At 39.6% G+C, this 20,109-nt stretch overlaps 1 pseudogene; it reads left to right on the top strand.

The window, feature by feature from the left end:
* The first annotated feature begins 15,693 nt into the window (after window positions 1-15,693).
* Window positions 15,694-20,109, top strand: part of LOC139458641 (cAMP-dependent protein kinase type II regulatory subunit pseudogene) — a 129,985-nt pseudogene continuing 125,569 nt past the window's right edge.

Genomic DNA, 20,109 nt, shown 5'->3' on the forward strand with positions numbered 1-20,109 from the left:
TTTGCCAGAAAGACATCATTAATCAGCATGTCTACGAGAACACCTTGAATCAATAGCCATTCTGGCTTCTGTGTTTACCAAGTATTCAAGTAGACAAGATAGGGATGTTTCTGCTCGACCGAGCCCTCAGACGAGGACTGGGGTCGATCTGAAGCATACGGAGCGTGCTCGGGCTTGGTGGCGACCCCTTGCGTCAATGTTTTGAACTTCTCTCGCACTTGATGTTCAATGCTTTATTGACCCGATGTTCCAGCTGTCAAAGAACTGGCAACGCGCGATAGCAACTTGCATTTCCGGGCCACGACTGTCAGTGTTTAGCAATCAACAAGAGGCTGGGACTAAGATCATTTAAGCTGTGGATTGTTTCATATTAGACCGCTAAAAGTCAATACACCGTATCTTAGGCATGCGGGATCTGTTCGGTGATATTGATTCCAAAATGCTTCTCAATGAGAACACTTGCAGACCAATGCAAGGCATTCATGCGAGTCACTTGGCAATTATCTCGAATTATTTACTTCCAGTTACATGAAAATCATCTTAAAGCATAAGCTGGTTCCAAGACCTAGCAACTGCATTGTTCTTCAGTTCCATCGGTGTCAAGTGGGGTCAGGTCAATACTAATTGACTGCCCATCAGGCCAATATGGTCAACCAGGTCAACAGAATCACAGGTCGAACTGTTAGACTTGCACTTGGTAATTCATGACACAAGCAGGATTGTCCAACATAAGAACAAAGATGTAAGGGATGTTGCTGTGCCGAGAAGGCTAAGTAAGAACGTGATCTTGCAAGTCTTATGTTCATAACAGCTCTTCGAGCCGAGCTTAAGGAGTCTGAGACAAGTATGCGCATTTAGTCATTTCACAGTGTAAACGTTTTGAAACGTTTTGGATTCCAAAATAGTAAAGTTAGTAAATCTCAAAGTTGTGAAATATCACCAGTCGACAGCTATCGAAGATGTGACCTTTACGGGCTCTGAATCATTAATGACGTAAGATAAACTCTCGTGTGAGGTCAGATAAGTAATAGATCGCTTTAAAGCCGGAAGATAAACCGTAACGATAAAGAGAGAATGTGCCTTTCAAACTTAGGTTGTCTGTCTGGACGCTTTATCACACGACCATCTAAAGAGCAAAACAAAAGTTTCTATGGATAGTCAAATGAGACGTCTAGCAAGCTCATATGTTGTTAGCAGGTCGGTCTCATGAGGCTGGTTGACATTCAGACGTGTGTATTTTGCTTTCAATGAATAAAAACATCGTTATCTTTGTAAAGGAATGGGAAACAAAGAATGGCATGTGTCCACTTCCTGTCAGCTATGGTAGGAAAGCCCGAAGTGATGCAGGTCTTAAATGTTTACCACTTTGGTGAAACCCACGAGCACGGGTAAATAGTTTGATATTTATAAATGGTTGACTTGGCATTCACAACTCCATTTGCATTTCAGCAATATTAAGGAGGGGTTACCAAGAGGGGGCTTCGTGAGTTATACACATATCTATGGCATCGATGGGGTCGATGGGGTCGATGGGGTCGTCTGACGTTAAGGCTTTCGCTTAGAAAACCAGAGGTCGCTTCTCGGCATGTATACACTTTGCTTAACCCAATTATTTGAATTACTTTTCGTGATTATATTTGAGTAGAGCTGAAAGCGGCCCAAATCCCTTCTTACTCACTAATTCGGTTTAACGAGCAAACAATTTAACCGCTCACTGCCCCAAATTAAGAAAGTATCTGTTTGTGTATGTAAGTATGCGTGCGTGCGTGCGTGCGTGCGTGCGTGCGTGCGTGTATACATCTGTTACAACCTAAATACGCAAAACAGCTTATTTCTGCAGGCATCAATGTGACAAGTTATTCTCTGTTGATGAAAATGGACGAAATTGGCTGCCGTGCTGTCATCATTTATCACCAACTGAAAGGGCTAACTCCAGTAGCCATGTGGACATAGTGTCAGCTTACGGGGTTGATGCTGCTTCCTTTGTCATTGGTATGAGTAAGGCAGTTGAGTACAAAGGCAGAAGTGAGAGCCTCAGTGATGCTCCAAGATCAGGAAGACCTTCAACAACCACGTCTAAGGAAAATGTTTATACACAGTCATATAACTACATGATGATTAGAGATGATCAACGACTCATCGAACGTCACATAGCCAGTACAGTTTGCATCTCTTATGAGAAAGTTGAGAACATTCTGAGGAATGAACTGGGCATGGCGAAAGTTTACGTCGTTTTGAAGCAGACCCAACTGATTTTGATGAGCGATTAGGAACCATAGATGAGTCTTGGGATCGCTAAACAGCGGTCAAAGCAGTGGAAACATAAGACGCCTTTTCCGAAGAAGGCAACGTATGTTCCATCGGCTGGCATTATGAGGTTTCGGTTTTTATAGATTCCCACCCGTGGACTACCTCCCGAACTCATTGAACACACCAACTTTGGCACCGTCAAATTTACACCTCTTCCCAACTTCGGAGAAAAAGACACTATGGCAAGCATTTTACAAATTAGGATGACGTCTCTTCTGCTGTTGGGGATATTTTACGCCAGTGAGATCAAGGCACTCCAGTTTAATTGGCAGAAGAGTGGACCTTGGAGGGGATTATGTTCAAAAGTAATTAGCAACCAACTCCTTCAACATAGTCTGTCATAGTGAGGCTCAGAAGGTTTCAATCACCCCGTATACCATACTCTAATTTGTCGTGTCTAATCTATCCAGTAGAAAAATTAATCATAACGTTGTTGTTTTTCTTTTTCGTGTATTTTTGTAAGTTCGTGTTTGTATGTCAGCAACCAAGTTGTAGTCATGCAAAGTCTTCCAACAGACATTTTCTGGTGTCATTAAATGTAAAACAAGATCACCTACATGTACATTGAGAACCAATCATTCATGCGTGCGGGTGCTTGTGGGGTGGATGTGGGGTGGAGCTGGGGAGTAAAGATTGATTAGACATGTATAACATGTAAAAAGCCGAAAACAAACTTCCAATTTATATTAAAGCGGACATTATAGATGAAACCATGGATCCCCACTCCATTTAAGTGCTGTCTACATAATCAGACTTTTTCATCACACTTATTCGTTTCTCGTTCAGGGAGGATTTTCAATGATTCAAACCGTCTTTAAAAGACCCTTGAAATAAACTGTCACAGATTGCAATCCATCGGTTTCAGCCAAAGTAATTGAGAAATGTGAACTGGGTGTAGACTTTTGTGGTGCAACTGGTATTCAGATTAATTAAATGAAAGCTATAACTAACGTGACACATGACACAATTGCATCAAAAATACTGAAGAGTTGGCGTTTTATATTTACTTAGAACGACCTCTGCACTACAAGCTTAGATGTAACTGTCTCGTCTGTTTCTACTGCGCTATTCACCTTCATAGCTGAAGACAACGAAAAATGAAAATACTGATTATTTAAATAGAAAATTGAAAATCCGATAGTATGTCATCCCAGACTGAGACAGCGAGCCCATACGCTTCTGAAGTGTATGGGCGACCTGGTGTCATTATGGCTGAGGCATGATTAATTGAATTACCGCACAGATTGGGTAGAAGAGTAATAGAAGTTTATCGAAGAGCGGACAAAGTGAGAGGGGAGGTTAATGGGGCACAAAAAGGGCCCAGCTAGGTTTATATAGAGGGTTTATTGATCCCTGGCGGGATGGAGTGAGAAATGAGCTTATGTCATTACAGGCAACCCCTGACCACCAGTGAGGCCTGCCTATAGTAGACTAAGCACACACTGGTCAACCTTGCTACTGGGAGCAGATTACACTTGTGGAATCTGAAGAGAACTTGACCCTTTCCAATCAATAATGATGATGCATGTGTATGCTTGAAGCTCTGGCTTTAAAACGTGTTCTACACTTCTTTTGAAGCATGGAAATTTAATTAATGAGATTGAATGGATTGGATTTTATTACTCCCAGGCCGTAAACATATGCATTATAAGTTATTTTATATACACATATTTACTTACATGTACTGTGAGCAACATATACATATCACAAGAGTGGTGCTTTGTTGCTATTGCATGGAGAATGTAACGTCTGTATGGATTTGTATGACAGATTCGAGATAAAAATAAGGAGTCCTTTTGGGTTCGGAAAATTGGAAGATAAATTTAAACGGATATAAATAGTCATCACAATTATCATTCGTGTTACAGGATGCGCATTTCCTATCCGGAAATGTTTTAATTTCTGATCTTCCGCTTTCAAAAGGTAGTTTAGGTTTGATGTCCTGGAATTCAACGGATGTTGACAAAAATCTTCTTTGGTACATGGTCACGTAAATACAGCTGATCATGGCAATGGTATGCAAAAGAGCCCCAGGGGGAATCCGTTTACCTCTTAAGTCGTTGGGACAGATTTATGGTAAAGTCGACCTGAGATGAGCTAACCATCATTCAGGTCCTCGGACCAATAGCAAGGCTACCAGCACGCAACGATAGTTCTTGCAGTCTGGCATTTAATTAGAATAGACATTGTCTGACATAGCAGCATGATGGACGTATGGAAGCGAAGCGTTGATTAACCAAGTTTGGTACAAACATGTCCCTGCATTAGGATAGGAGTGGAAGAAGGTATTGCCAGTTTGTTGTTTAATGCCACACTCGTAATATTTCAGCTGAATGAGGACGGCCTGTAAATAATCGAGTCTGGGACAAACGATAACTAGTGATTGATATAATGAGCAACGTCCCACGTTGTCGGGTACAATGGCACAGAATCAAGTCCTCGACTCGATCACCTGATCCACTACGTCACCTCTTGTGGCCAGCATTGGTTCGAACACATAATCCCGACGGGATGAGAAAGTTGAAAATAAATAACAGTGAAGACACCCTTTCCAAAACCATTGTACGATTTCAACTATAATTATCATCAGCATATGTTAACTATCATACATTGACGACACCGGGTGTTCGCACAAAGGAGAGCGTATCCTGCCCCACCGGTTACACCCGCCCAAAACGTACTTATTTGGTGGGCAAATCAAGTGTTTATCTCAACAAATAATAGGAACATTTGATACATGCTTCCTTCATGTATTAGCAAACTCTGAAGCGACCCGTGAAGATTCGGGGTAGATTAGATCTTCAGCAACCCATGCTTGCCGTAAAAGGCGACTAATGAGATGGGGTGGTCAGGCTCGCTGACTTGGTTGATGCATGTCATTATATCCCAATTGCGTGGATCGATGCTCATGATGTCAATCACTGGTCCAGACTCGCTTATTTACAGGCAATATTGCTGAGTGCGGCGTTAAACAACAAACAAACTAAACAGAAGCCCATGCCTGCAAGTACTGCGTCAGCTGACTTCATAGGATTGCCTCGGCTTTTCACAGCACATAATGCCCTTACAATTACATTATTCACAATTAAGTTATGATAACACGTCTTTGAACAGTATTACTCTCGGCGTGTCAGCTAAATGTTGAAAGCCCATCGTGTTAAAGGTTTACCACTGATTAAACCACGAATTCGGTACGGTGTTTAGACCTATAACAGTTAATCACTGTAATGAAGTTTTAACACTGTTTTCTAAAATTAGTCTAGAGATAGGAGGCAATAGAATCTATTCATTTTCAGACTTGAAACTGAAGACATCTAAACTAGCAAAACTATCAGACTTTCTTAGAATTTTTTATTTATTTATTTAATTTATTATTATTTTATTTATTTATTTATTTATTTATTTAATTTTGTTGGGGGGGGGGGGGTATTATTATTTAAGGGTTTTGACAGAAGAATGATGCTAATCGGAGTGGACATGCACAGTTACGTGCAGATTACCCTTTGTCTTGGCAGTAATATTGATAGATGAATTTGTAATGATGAAGTAAAGTTGCCCAGATGAGCTGTTTCTTACCTTGTAGTTGACATGCGCAAAGTACTATAAATACAAACCCATAAATCTTTCATTTGTTTCTTGTAATATTACTACGGTATAAAAAGCGACAAAACCCTTTATATATTCATAAGAAATCTTTGCTAAAAGCAGTCGATCGTACAACTCCGACTACATCAAGAACATGCGTCCATGAATCCCCCTTAAATAGTGACACCCGGTGTTCGCGAAAAGTGTGCCCGCACAAAGCTTCAAACACTGCTTTCTTTAGCTGTCAAGAAAATAGATTACCAATAATAATGACCACTCTGTATCCATTATCCTGTGAACAGTGTTAAAATAAATGTCCCATCCATCTTGTATATATATATATATAACGTTAATGCTAGATAATACCCAATCTCGATTTTCCAATAAAACAGATTCCATTGGGCGTAAAAGGCAAGATCGCGGTGAAATAATGTGATTGGATAAGCTGAAAATCAGTGATGACACCAGGTGTTCACGAAAAGGATAAGCGTGTCTTGTCCAACCGGCAGTATGGAAATGTGTTTGTAGCCTGACACCGCACAGTAGCATGCAAACATACCAGACCATTTCTTACTTTGGTGGTTAATTGAGATCATAACACCCAATATGCGCATCGTAATCACTATAAGAAACAATTTCAATCTAAGAACCCTCAGGGACATTCTCGTTTGTGGAAGGCTACGCTGAACTCTGAAAAAGAAGAAACGAGAGACTTTATCGATTCCCAATAACAACATTACCCTGTTTTCTTTATTCATTTTACAAAATCTAAAAGAAAGCCATACCTGCAATTACGGCGTTCTCCGACTTGAGCCTTCATAGGATTGTCTCAGCTTTCCTCGTCACATATTGATATCCCTACAATGATATTATTCATAATTAAGTTATGGTAATTCCATATCTATCCATGGGTTATCGGCATTCACCGTTTGGTACTAGGTCCTTTCGTGCGTCTTCGATTAGGTGAGCGAGAACATGGTTAAGAGGTATGGAAATGAATATCCAATCTTAGGCCGGGCGTCGACGTGAAGGTTAATCAGATTTATTTTCATCACCAAATGAGAAAAAAAGTGTCCTGTAATTTGATTCTGTCTGTTTTCAGCTGACGTGTAATGCAAAGTCTTGTTTTGGGTATATCCGTTCAACTACACGGCCTTATTTGTTCATATTTTTTTTCCATTTCATCTACACTTTGAAACGTTGTCATGAAGGTAAAATGGTTCAATTGATAGGATATTTTGTTCTCTGTAAGCGGGTTTATAATTGAGTTGTGAATTTTTATTTTTAAAATGACATATAATTCCACATGATAATCACCCATGAAAAGGCATTTAAATTTTTCACAATATTGGTGTACTTCTCCCAGGGGGAGTATTAATTTTCATCTGTTTTAATAACAGAAAATGTGGCAAATATCAATTTATTATATCTTAGTACTGTTTCGTTTTTAGTTTTGTGAAATCTACTTGATAAGCATCAAGGTTACAACGTTTCAAAATGTTTGATGGTAGACATGTGACAAGAAAGATTTTAGATGCATTTCCCTATTTAACTTGTACCACAGGTACTCGTGTGTTTGCAGGTGAACATTTGACTTGCCTTTTCATGTGTTTGTGACGTGTGCCACATTTGGCGCAGGATACGCTTACCTTTTTGCGAGCACCTGATATCATCACCTTTTGACAGTGATTCATAAACACATGCTCATGGTATAGTCAGAATTATACAATCAGCTGCTTTTGGTAGACATTTCTTATGAACATGGAACGGGTTCTGTCGCTTTTAGTTATATCAAAATAATGTGTAGTTCTCTCAATATAATTTCTGAATCCAGATGGCCTCAATACAGCCGCTGACAATTCGTGCAATCATTTGTAAACTTTGCTTTTGAAACGTTTATTGCACAATCCACAAACTACATAATCGTCGTCTCCTGTATTAAACATAGCAAACTATATTCGTCGCCGATTTTTTGTCAGTTCCATCGATTTTGTGATTTTCTCCATATGCTGCTCACGAAACGTGTTAAACATTTCGAGGAGCGAGTCAACACAGAAACAAACGATGACATTTGAAAGGATAACAGTGACTAAGGTCATACTTTAGAAATTATGACATTTGCCGTATGGAAGCAACCGATGAGATGTCTGGTGGTATGTTTAGCTTTCTATGCATGTGTCCATTACCAAGGGGATACACATTGATTCCCCATAGAACAAGTCACATTCTGCTACACTGAAGGTCGTAACAATGTTTTCATAAGGCTTGGGATGTTTTCGAGTTTAAAACAGAAAGTAATACTTGCTTTGAAATGCGTGAGATTTAAATTGAAATATGATGGGATATGATATTGAAGCGCGCTTTCTGAGTGCATCTGTCGGCTATGTTAAATATTTGTAATCCCGAGCGTGATATGTTATCTTTACGGTTTGACAGATTAATTGGAAACAACGCCAAGAAAGCCACGTTTCGTTAACGTTAATTGTTTTCATTTTGGTGGAGGTTCGCGAGTGAATGTCAGCATTAGGCCAACTATGTCACAGACACCAGTGGTTTATAACATGAGCTACGATGCAAAGCGTCGAACACGGTGAGGTGAGATGAAATGGGGTTTGGCGACGGGTTCAAGATTATTGTATTTATATAATGACGTGTATGTGTGCGTGTGTGCGTGTGTGCGTGCATGCGTGGGCGCGATTATATACTGATTCCGGGTCGACCAGGCCAGGTTTATACCCTTAATGCCACATACCAGGCAGAGAAACAACAAGTACCACATTTTACTGTCCTTGGGTATGCCGCGACCGGGAATTGAACCACAGTCTATCTGCTCTCCGCGTAGAAGCAATATCCACTAAACCATGCAGGCGGTCTGAACGGCAAGAATGCACGCAATCTTTGGCCTTGTGTTTCAAAACAATGGGTACTGGGGGACCTAGAATAGCCATGGGAGAATAGACAAGGCTTAGAGAATGGCTGAAACATTTTGTTCTGTCTATGTAAATGAATCTATAAAGCAAACTGTTAAGGTGAGTCGAGTCTATTTGAAAGAACCTGCAAAAGAAAGGCCATAAAACGAAACTGTAAAATTGAGTCAAAATGATCAATAAACGTGACAATAACTATGAGATGTGATTCCGATTATTCCCTAAGCATAAATCCCAATCAAATAGTGATGATACTAGGTTTCCGTGAAAATGTGAGCTTATCCTGACCCACCGGTGGCACCCGTCACAAACACACGCATAGGCAAGTCAAATGTTCATTTGACAAAAACTCGGAACACATGGTACAAGTCAGGACAGGAAACTGCATCATGCATATTTTTTTGTCACTGATGCGTCAAATTTGTATATGCCTTCTGCATGTCTACATATAAATGTTGAAAAGAGATCAGCAAACCAGGGAGCTCAATTGGCAACCAATGGGGATGCCTTACTTCTTGTTAATCTGTATTAAAAAAAGACGTAACAAAGGAAACTGTGAAGGTAAGACGTAACAATGGAAACTAAAAAGATGAGACTATTAAAGAAAGCTGTAAAGATAAGACGTAACAAAGGAAACTATTAAGATGAGACATAATAAAGGAAACTGTAAAGATGAGACGTAATGATCGAAACTGTAAAGATGAGAGGTAACAAAGAAATCTGTAAAGATAAGACGTAACAATGGAAACTAAAAAAATGAGACTATTAAAGAAAACTGTAAAGATAAGACGTAACAAAGGAAACTATTAAGATGAGACATAATAAAGGAAACTGTAAAGATGAGACGTAATGATCGAAACTGTAAAGATGAGAGGTAACAAAGAAAGCTGTAAAGATAAGACGTAACATAGGAAACTATAAAGATGAGACATTATAAAGGAAACTGTAAAGATGAGACATCATAAAGGAAACTGTAAAGAAGAGACGTAACAAAGGAAACTGTGAAGGTAAGACGTAACACAGGAGACTATAAAGATGAGACGTAACATAGGAAACTATAAAGATGAGGCATAATAAAAGAAACTGTAAAGATGAGACATCATAAAGGAAACTGTAAAGAAGAGACGTTATTAAGGAAACTGTAAAGATGAGACATTATTAAGGAAACTGTAAAGATGAGACGTTATAAAAAGTAAACTGTAAAGATGAGACATTATAAAGGAAAATGTAGAAATTATGACATTCGCTGTCGGGAGGCAACCGATGAGATATCTTTTGTTATGTTTAGCTTTCTATGTCCAGCCTTTCACATGTTATTTCGCAGTAAACTTCAGACAGCATTTGCTTTCATTTAGACAAATTGCCCTTAACCTCTGAATATAGATATGTAACTGTATCTATGGTCACTTCGTTTTGTAAAAAAGCCACATGGATCAAGGAATGAAGTTTATTCGTGTGGGATAGTGGGGTACAAAGTTGAAAAATCAAACGTTTTGACAGAATTCAATCTGGCTCTTTTCTGAGATTGTAAAAAGTCAAGCAAATCCTCTGAGTTTCGGAGAATTCACATGCTATTAATTCCACTTGTCGCAAACACTTCTGTGAATATGGAGAAAGTCCTTCCCTGGTTGTATTGAGGATTATGGTCAATCGTAGAGACAGGGATTCGGTGACACATTTGATGGACCAAGCAATACATCTCTCTTCGTGCATATTTTTTGGAGCTTTGGAATTCTGTACAAAAGAGGAATTGGCATGTATTCAGGTTTAAAAGTCAAACCAAAAGTAAAAGCGACATTTACTCGTTCACCTCCACCAGTTGATAGATAAAAAATGAAAACAATTAACTTTAAGCTTTGATATGTTTAAGTGCTGTTTCCTAATATTGTCACTAAGTCACGAAGCTATCACAAATTACCAGTATGTAATACCCGACAGATCCCCTCAACACCGCGCTTCAATATTATGTCCCACCGAGTTTCAATTACGTCTCACGCATTTCAAAGGAAGTGATAATATTATCTTTTTTTAGATAATACATTCCAAACCCTATGAAAATATTGTTTCAATCTTTCATGTAATAGGATGTGATTTAAATAGCTTGTCATGTACCACCTGAAGCTTTTAAAACTGAATTTATATATTATTAGTTTTTAGAACTGACTTGCTAAGGAAACGTTATGATCGCAAGTTCAGAAGAGGATGACGCCAATAACACTGCCAACTGACGTTGAAGACAGAGTCCAGTCTATTAATAGTTTGATCCTTATTATATAGATGCAGCTCATTTGTAATAATGTATACTAGACATTGTACCTGTTTCATGACGTCACTTCCCTTGTTTCAAACAGTTACACTGACCTTGACCTTCTTTCTCTTTGTGTTCTACATATCAATGTCGTGAAAACCAGTTCAGCTTTGTCCAGTCAGTGAGTCATCCATAATGACATTTTGAACAGTGGTTGTGTACATATTTTCAAACAACATTCACTCCATGGCAAGTGTCAGCCCCTTGACCTATACAGACGTCTGACGAATGACTGGTCTGTATGGAATACTATGAGAGACAATGTTGAGTCTTGAAGAGTTTCTCGGACTTAAGGTGGAGATGGCTACACTCGACAATGCGACAATTCCTCTCACAGTATTCCATAGACCTGCTCGTCCACTGGAGGAAAAAGGTTTATTTACAAAGCAGTGGGAGAAAAATCGAAGAACACTGCAAAAACGAAGGAAGCAAATCCACCGGTACATGTGCAAAATTAATCAAAGTGTTGTGTTCTGCTCAAGCACATCCTGTCACAACTCTGCTCAATTCAACCGACGTGCATCCTGCAACTTATTTCGTCCGTCTCAACACAGACCTCAGTATGCAACATTGATTATGTATCGTGTTTTATCACCAACAACGTACAGACCGCGTAAAGAATCCAGATATAAAAAGCTAGTTTTCACAGATCAACTGTTGAAAATTGAATTTCAGACAATAAGTTTATTTTGTGCTGTTTTTATTACGACACAATCCAGCCGGGAGCCAATATTCTTTGATCATTGCTATAAAACATTATTCGTTTGCCAACGAAACCTTTTAATCAATGATGCCGACAATAAAATCATTTGAGCTGTTTAGATGTGAATCTTAACAGTGAATGTGCCAACCGGCATAGATTATTGAGTAATGCTGTGTGGGCGATCTAGCTCCCATGTTGATTGTTATCGTCCGTATGGTGTTGAAATCGTCATGGAATAATGTTCATTAGTTATTGAGCTTTTTTTAATTCATCAGCGCAGAATATCTATTAAGTCGGTATTAAGCTTTTTAAAACTGCCCACACTAACTTTCTGATCCGTTAATAATAATGTTAAAATGATTATCTTGAAATTTACGTTGTTGCACTTATTTGTAACCTGCCGGTCAATAAAACCTTTTTGAATAGCGTCAAGTTAACGTTCTAGTTTTAAAAAATCAATCTTATAACTTTGCCCTTGGACTTTATCAGAAGTGTTCATGGTACCAGACCCCATCTACCACAACCATACGTGTAAGTTAAAGAAGGTAAGTTCAGTCGTAGGTCTAAGATCACTATGTGAAAGTGTGGCCTGGGCCTCGTTCCTCAAAGCGATCTTAGCGCTACAATAATCTTAAGCCTATGTTAAAGTATGGGACTTACGATCACCTTAGCGCTAAAATTGCCTTGAGGAACGGGGCCCAGGTCCATACAATTACAATATTGTAAAACGTGACGTTAAATGCAACTCACAAATCCAAATCCAATGCATCAGCAATATATTTGTTAAACATAATAATCACAAAAGTTCGGTCAGAATGTAAGGAAAATATTGACTGTAAATATTATTCCCATTTGGAGAATGAGTTCATAACCTGAATTATGCACACATATTCCCTGGTACCTTGTCAAAAGTAATTAACTCTGCCATATTGAACAGACACCAAATAAACTCTTCGACTGTAAACTTAAATCTGATATATTTTGACAGAATATGTAACAATGAAACTATTGGATGAATCAGAAACTGATTTCCTATCCTAACGACAATTAATTTCCGGTCGTCGGGAAACCGCATTTTAATGTATTGGCTTTAATCATATACACCCACAAAATGACCTTACATAGGAAGCTGTCTGCCCAAACAAGGGATTTCATACAGAGACTCGTTCTCTCTTGTTGAACCAAGGCCTATACGCCGCGCCACTTGTTATGGGCTGTATAAATATTTGCTTGACCATCTGATTGGTGCCTAGAAAGACTATTCCAGAGAGATTAAACCACTCGGGCATTAATGAGCCAATTAGTCGTGCTGGAATAGAAAAGAAGCTTGTATGAAATGGCAAATGTCGATTTTCAGACTATTCGGTTATTTTATTGCAGCCTATGGGTGCGGCTTGGTGTTGGGTAAATACTTATGATACATAAATGGAGTTATATTGTTAGTTTAAGATTAGATTTCTTCGTGCTGCAATATCAATACACAGGGGCTCTGTGTTATGTACTGGATTGATAAAACAATGTGTTATGGCTTGATATTCCCTTATGTATACACAGTAACCTTAGCAGCCAATCGTGTACCAAGTTGCGTAGGCACTTTGTTTACAATAGAAAATGTAACAATAATTATAATGTACTACGTATTCGGTTATACGGATCACAATATTACATTGAAGTTCAAATGTCACAAAATTCCATAATGCGTTAATGTAATGTTATGTGGCAGTGTATGATATTGATTAACAGTGATTGTAACTGTGTTACTTTCTTTCTGTTGGGAATTGGTAGACGCTAATTGCATGGTGTTTGGACAGTGATCAGTCGTCAGGGATTTACTATGTTTAGATGCATGTTTAGACTCTTCTCTACCCGATACCTCCAAATCAATGTTCTACATCACAGCATTTCTTGACAACCATATGCTCCACCCAGTACCTCCACATCAGTGTTCTTCATCATAGCGTTTCTTGACAACCATATGCTCCACCCAATACCTTCACATCAGTGTTCTACATCATAGCGTTTCTAGACAACCATATTCTCCACCCGATACCTCCATAACAGTGTTCTCAATCACAGCATTTCTAGACAACCATATGTTCCACCCAATACCTCCACAACAGTGTTCTACATGACAGCATTTCTAAACAACCATATTTTCCACCCAATACCCCCATCAAAGCATTTCTAGACAACCATATTCTCCACCCAATACCTCCACAACAGTGTTCTCCCTCAAAGCATTTCTAGACAACCATATTCTCCACCCAATACCTCCACATCAGTGTTCTACATCACAGCATTTCCAGACAACCATATTCTCCACCCGATACCTCCACGTCAGTGTTCTCAATCACAGCATTTCTAGATAACCATATTCCCCACCACACCTCCACAACAGTGTTCTACATCACAGCATTTCTAGACAACCATATTCTCCAACCAATACCTCCACGTCAGTGTTCTACATCACAGCGTTTCTAGAAAACCATATTTACCACCCAGGATCTCCACGTCAGTGTTCTACATCACAGCATTTCTAGGCAACCATATTCTCCGCTCTATTTCAAAACAACAGTTTTCTTCATTTCCAGAGAGTCGTTCTCAGAGCGCTTCAGTGAAGTAGGCTCAAGTTCATGATCATGCATTGTTCAAAAGGAACTGCTTGCGAGTACGTGAAGCAGATAAGCCTTCTAACCGACGGCGGTTATCGACGTGTAAATACCATACACTAGGAGACATCTGGGTGTCAGGTCTCACCAGTTGGATGTGGCTTGTCCTGGTATTGTCTTTGTAGAACAAACCCAATACTCCCTGGAAATAACCAACTCTGCATCTACTATAACCAATGCATTCACTACGAAGCATGCTTACACTTGTAGATCGCTCTACATTAGCCAGGTTTGTATAATGCATTAAAGGGTTGATTATTAAGTGTCAGGGTCAACCGTATCTTGGGTTGACCTTCACTAAAGACAGGTACAACCGATAGAGCAGGACATTATCACAAGTTTTGCGAACATCGGGTGTCATCAACTTGGCTCAAATTTACAGCGGTTCGCGAGTATAGGACAATGCGTTTGTCGTATTTTGTGCACTCACTTTGTTACTTGGACTAATGCGAAACTGTAGTATCTATGAAAGATAGAGTTGACATTAATTTCAACATCTTGATTGATTGATCTTCATTGGATGGGGCCTTGTGGTTAGAGCGTCGCTCGTCACGCCGAAGACCCGGGTTCGATTTCTTTTGTGAAGCAATTTTCTGGGGTCCCCCGCCGTGATTTTGGTGGAATATTTCTATGAGTGAGTGAGTGAGTGAGTGAGTGAGTGCGTTAAAATATATTGTTGCATCGGCATTATTTGAGCAATGTATACGTAGCGACACTTTTCTTTCTTCAATGCCTTGTTTGAATACAATATGAACTATAAGAAGGAACAAACAAAAAACGACAACTACATTCTCATATGCAATAGAGGTATAGTTCGGTGATCAAATTCAATATACCTCAATTTACAGACAAAAGAAGGGTCATGTGTACAAGAAACATTCTCTTCACATTAAAAAAAAATCCATACTAGATTGGAAGCTGGAACTAAAATAATTTCCTATAGTCTCTTGTGTTTTTTTAAAAGTTATTATCTTATTCCATGCCCGTACTCTTGCCTTATAATGGGGGTTGCGGATGACGAATTAGCGCCACCTAGTGACGAAGCACTTGTTTCCGGTGGTGGTATGTAGTTACCTGCCTCAACTGAGTTGGGAGTATTAGCTCGTTCACGTGCTGGGATCGTTACAGACATTGGATGAGCGCAATTACTCTACATCTTGGGAGTAACGCACGGACTTTCTCCTAGGACATTAGGAAATTCACATCCCGTGAGTAACGTATTATGTTGAAGCATGTTATGGAGGGTTTTAAAGGGCACTTGAGATTTTGCAGACTGGTGGTTTATATGCAATTAATACAGATTGTATTCAGGTTGTAGCTCCATTGTGGTTTGCATTAAAGAGCACTAATTGTCTGTGCTATAGAGTCTGGCGTAATATCGACTTCTTGGCAGTTTGGTTCATGTCAATCCTACATTTCTGAATAGCAAATCTGGGTAAGGCAAATTGTGTATGGGATACATTTTCGTTTTGAATTACACTTTCAGAACAATGAAATATCTTTGCTGTCACAAAGGCAATGTGCAGATTTTTATATTGACTGTTACATAATCCGTTCCCGCACCAGAACATGACCCTCTCCACTGTAGAATTATGTACGTTAGACGTGTCACTATGGTTTGATCTTGTGTTTAAATCCAACATTCGCTTTGGCTATGATTGTTGGTTCGTCAGCCCCATAACCGTGTCTGTTGCTTTCACCAAAGTGGTTCATGTCTAAGATCTGCATTACATCGGATTTAAAATGACAAACCTAGGCATAAGTGTTTGTTTAACGCCGCGCTCAGCAATATTCCAGCTATATGACGGCAGTCTGTAAATAATCGAGTATGAACCAGACAATCGCGTGATTGACATCATGAGCATCGATCCACGCAATTGGGATACGATGACATGCATCTACCGAGTCAGCGAACCTGAACACCCGATCCCGTTAGTCGCCAAACTGAAAAAAATGTGCACAATTAACTCACTCTCTCAATTTGTCATGTATTGCTTCAATTTTATATTGAAGGTAATGTGAGTATTGGTGAGTTAACATTTAACACGGCAACAGCATTGTGTCTCAGCGATAAAGCAACGACGATGAATATGACCATGATTGACACATCCGGGGAAGGTAAATTATAGATTGAAAAATGAAATACATGTACCACTGCTATAACATAATACCTCAGACAATGTGCAGACTGTTAAAATGAGTGATAAGTATATCGTCCTGCACCAGAACATCAGCATCAATTTCATCATCAATATCATACTTATACCTTAGCATCCCTCTTAGCGACGAGTAAGACGAGTATGAATAACCCTAAGCTCACAAACCATTGGCCCCAATGTACAGAACTGTTCACACCGCGTATATACGTCAGACCTCAAACACAGTTTACATTTGTGGCTGAAGCCATATGTGACATATCTGTCCTATAAACATTGTCGATTTCATAATGAATATGTGACCTAACACCCGCTGCTTATGTCGAGAAGCAGATGTCATGCTTGTTTCATCACGGCGCTATAGGTTCCAGTAGAGACTGAAGTCTCCCAGTGCTTCCAAGGAATCTTTCATGTGGAAGAATGCATCGCATTAACACTGGCGGTTTGTTTGCGTAGGGGGTGTTTACGTAGGGAAATTGTTCCCCGAAACAAGGACGGGAATAGATTACTGCACGTTTCAAAGACTGATACATTTCCATTAAACAGGATAAATGTACCGGTACGCTTTGGCTGGTGCATTCCGTGGTGTTTATGAATATTCAAAAAAAAAATTCATTTACTTGTGGTAATTCTGATTCTCGAAACTGTTAACCTATAAAAGTTTTCAATTCTAGACATACCCTTACTTGTCTGGCTGGTGTTGGTAAAGACAAACACATGTCAGAAGTACCTATTCCCATGGGGAGACAGGTCAGAATACTTCCGCACGAACCTGTCCTATTCGTGATTGAGAGATGAGACAAGGTGAAATGGGTGGTTTCATGTCGGTTTCAAGGTAATTTCACTTGCATAGCGAAGTGCATGCACGTGTTTGTGCATGCGTATGCGTGTGTTTGCGAGCGTGTGTGTTTATACGCTGACCAGTCCTTGTTTAATCCCCTTCATTCCGAGAGCCAGGAAGGGTAGCAAGAAGGACTACCTTTAAACGTATCTTGGTAGCGCGCCCGGGGATAGAACCACCGACCTTCCACTCTCCGAGCACAGGCTTTATATCCACTAGACCACGGAGGCGGTTCAATGATTAAAAGAAGAAAGTCCGATTGTAAGTCATATGAAGATGTACAATGTACCTGTAGCTTCATAACGGCCTCATGCCCTTCTGGGGGCTTGTTAAAGTCAATATAAAAGTGGAATTTAGATAATTCCGGTACTTCTTTAGGGGAGCATCGTTGTTCATTTAGAGCAGTCTGGCATTTTCGACGAAAGAAATATTATTTCAACTATTTTATTCAAGACAATTTGTTATGCTGACTATAAATGTCACAATATCTTTGCGCCCGTCGTCCCGTGTGTTTTCAAGAGAAAGTTATTTCATTTAATTCACAACGGAGAAACTTCCAACTGCCGTTATTTCGTCCTTAATTCTCAGCAATTCCAGGCATCGTGGAAAGTATTCGCCACGGAGAAGTGATACCACTTCAGGGTGATAAACAGCTACTTCTGTAATTGAGACTTGGATTGTTTTAAGGGCCGCCTCCTACAGACGCACTTTCTTTTTAATTTCCGGTCAACAAAATACTTAGTCTGGTCTAGACAGCTGATTTGAGCGATGGCTTGTTTACATGACGGCTATACCATGTCCGCATAATGTGAACTAGAATTGATGTGGTGAATATCAGGCGCAAAAACATCAATTACATCAACCCGGAACCAGTCACTGATAACCCATGAAGGGCTTAGTTAAACTGGGAACGTGCTGTCCGGAACAAATTATTTGCCCTACGTCATCCATGTGGATACGACCATTATTTTGCGCACACTGTAAACTGCAAGATTATAATTTGGAAAGCAACTCCTTACCGATCCCTGCGTAGTTGAGAACTCGTTGCATAATGATTTAACGATTGATGACCTTAAACAGGATCACGCCGACCTTGTCTCAGATGTAATTTCTTTGCATCACCGGAGTGCAAAAGGTGCTTATTAAGACTAAATCTAGTTGAGTAAGCGCACGCGTCTCCTCGCATTGAAGTATAATTGCAAGTTAAATAAGTCCAATCCAACTTCGTTTTCAAAGAGGGTAATAATTTTCGAAGGTTGATCCGAATCCACATTACTTCTCTCGAGACAGAACCGTACAATTATTGTTTTAATTATACTGTCAGCACTCAGGTGCACGAAGTGCATTAAGCGCTTGACAAAACATGCCATGCCTTCGCAGTCTCTTTTTAATGTCATTTTAATGTCATGTTAATATTCTTTCACTTAAAAGGACATTTAATGAGGATAAGTTATGACTTGAAAACCTGTTCAACATACTATAGACATTCATAATGGTGCAATTCCTCTTTCATTCTTAATATCTGTAAACTAAATCACATTTATTCATTGTAGTGTGTGATGTGATGTTAAACTCCAGCAGGACAAGCTGGACAGCCGTTTTCCAATATTTAGTCCTTATGCTGAATGTGTCTGCAGGAAGTGTCATTTGGTGCAAAATTAAACTGCAGTTGTTGTTAAGCTTCATGTACTAGGAGCTATGGAAGCCTACTATTGTGATTATATTGCAGTTCTAAGGCCTGGTAATACACGCATGAATATGACAATGCACTGTGATGGCAAGCTATGTTTTTAAAAATATAACAATATCACATAGTTTATGGAAAAACAATTCATTATGTCCAACCTGAAACAATAATAAAAGAGGCGAGTCTTGGATGTATATTAACTATCAGAGGCGCCAGGAACTAAGGGACGCAACTCTCACCAGCAAGTAACAGTACATCGTGGAGACGGGCTACTATTATTCAAAGTTTGGATGTCTCCCCTCAGGAGCTATTTTGTTGATAATCTTACCATAATGTCGCAGATTAATTTGCTGCATGATTCTCGACATTTTGTTTTTTTGTTTTCAGTAATATGATTAGTTCTCTTTGAAAGTCACGATGGTCAGTCCTACGTTTTGTGAGTTTTCTTTCAGCCATCTCACGTTTACTATACCACACTGTATATATTAATTTGAGTAATTTGGGTTTAACGCGGCAAGCGGTTATATCTCGGCGTGTCAGCTTGATATTAGAGCAAAGCACGAATTGACGCAGGTACACTACATTAACGACTTAGGTGAAGGGGGCACGGGTGGCCCAGTCGTTTAAGGCGCCACGATTCGCTGTGCAGAGTTGCGTCCCTTGGGCACGCCAGAAACCTATAATTGTGGGTTCGAATCCCGGTTCGCCCCGATTATGTTTCTAGGTTTGTCAGCACCATACTCGTGCTCGTGGGTTTCGACGAAGTGGTAAACGTCTCAGACCTGCATTACTACGGGCTTTCCTCCCACATTAAACTGACACGCCGTGAATATTGTTAAAAGCGGCGTTAAACCCAACTCACTCATTTAGGTGAAACCACCGAGCATAGGCATGGTGCTGACAAAACCAGTAACACAAACCTA

This window comes from Haliotis cracherodii, unplaced genomic scaffold (assembly GCF_022045235.1).
Source record: "Haliotis cracherodii isolate W230 unplaced genomic scaffold, xgHalCrac1.p SCAF_1, whole genome shotgun sequence".
Taxonomy (NCBI): domain Eukaryota; kingdom Metazoa; phylum Mollusca; class Gastropoda; order Lepetellida; family Haliotidae; genus Haliotis; species Haliotis cracherodii.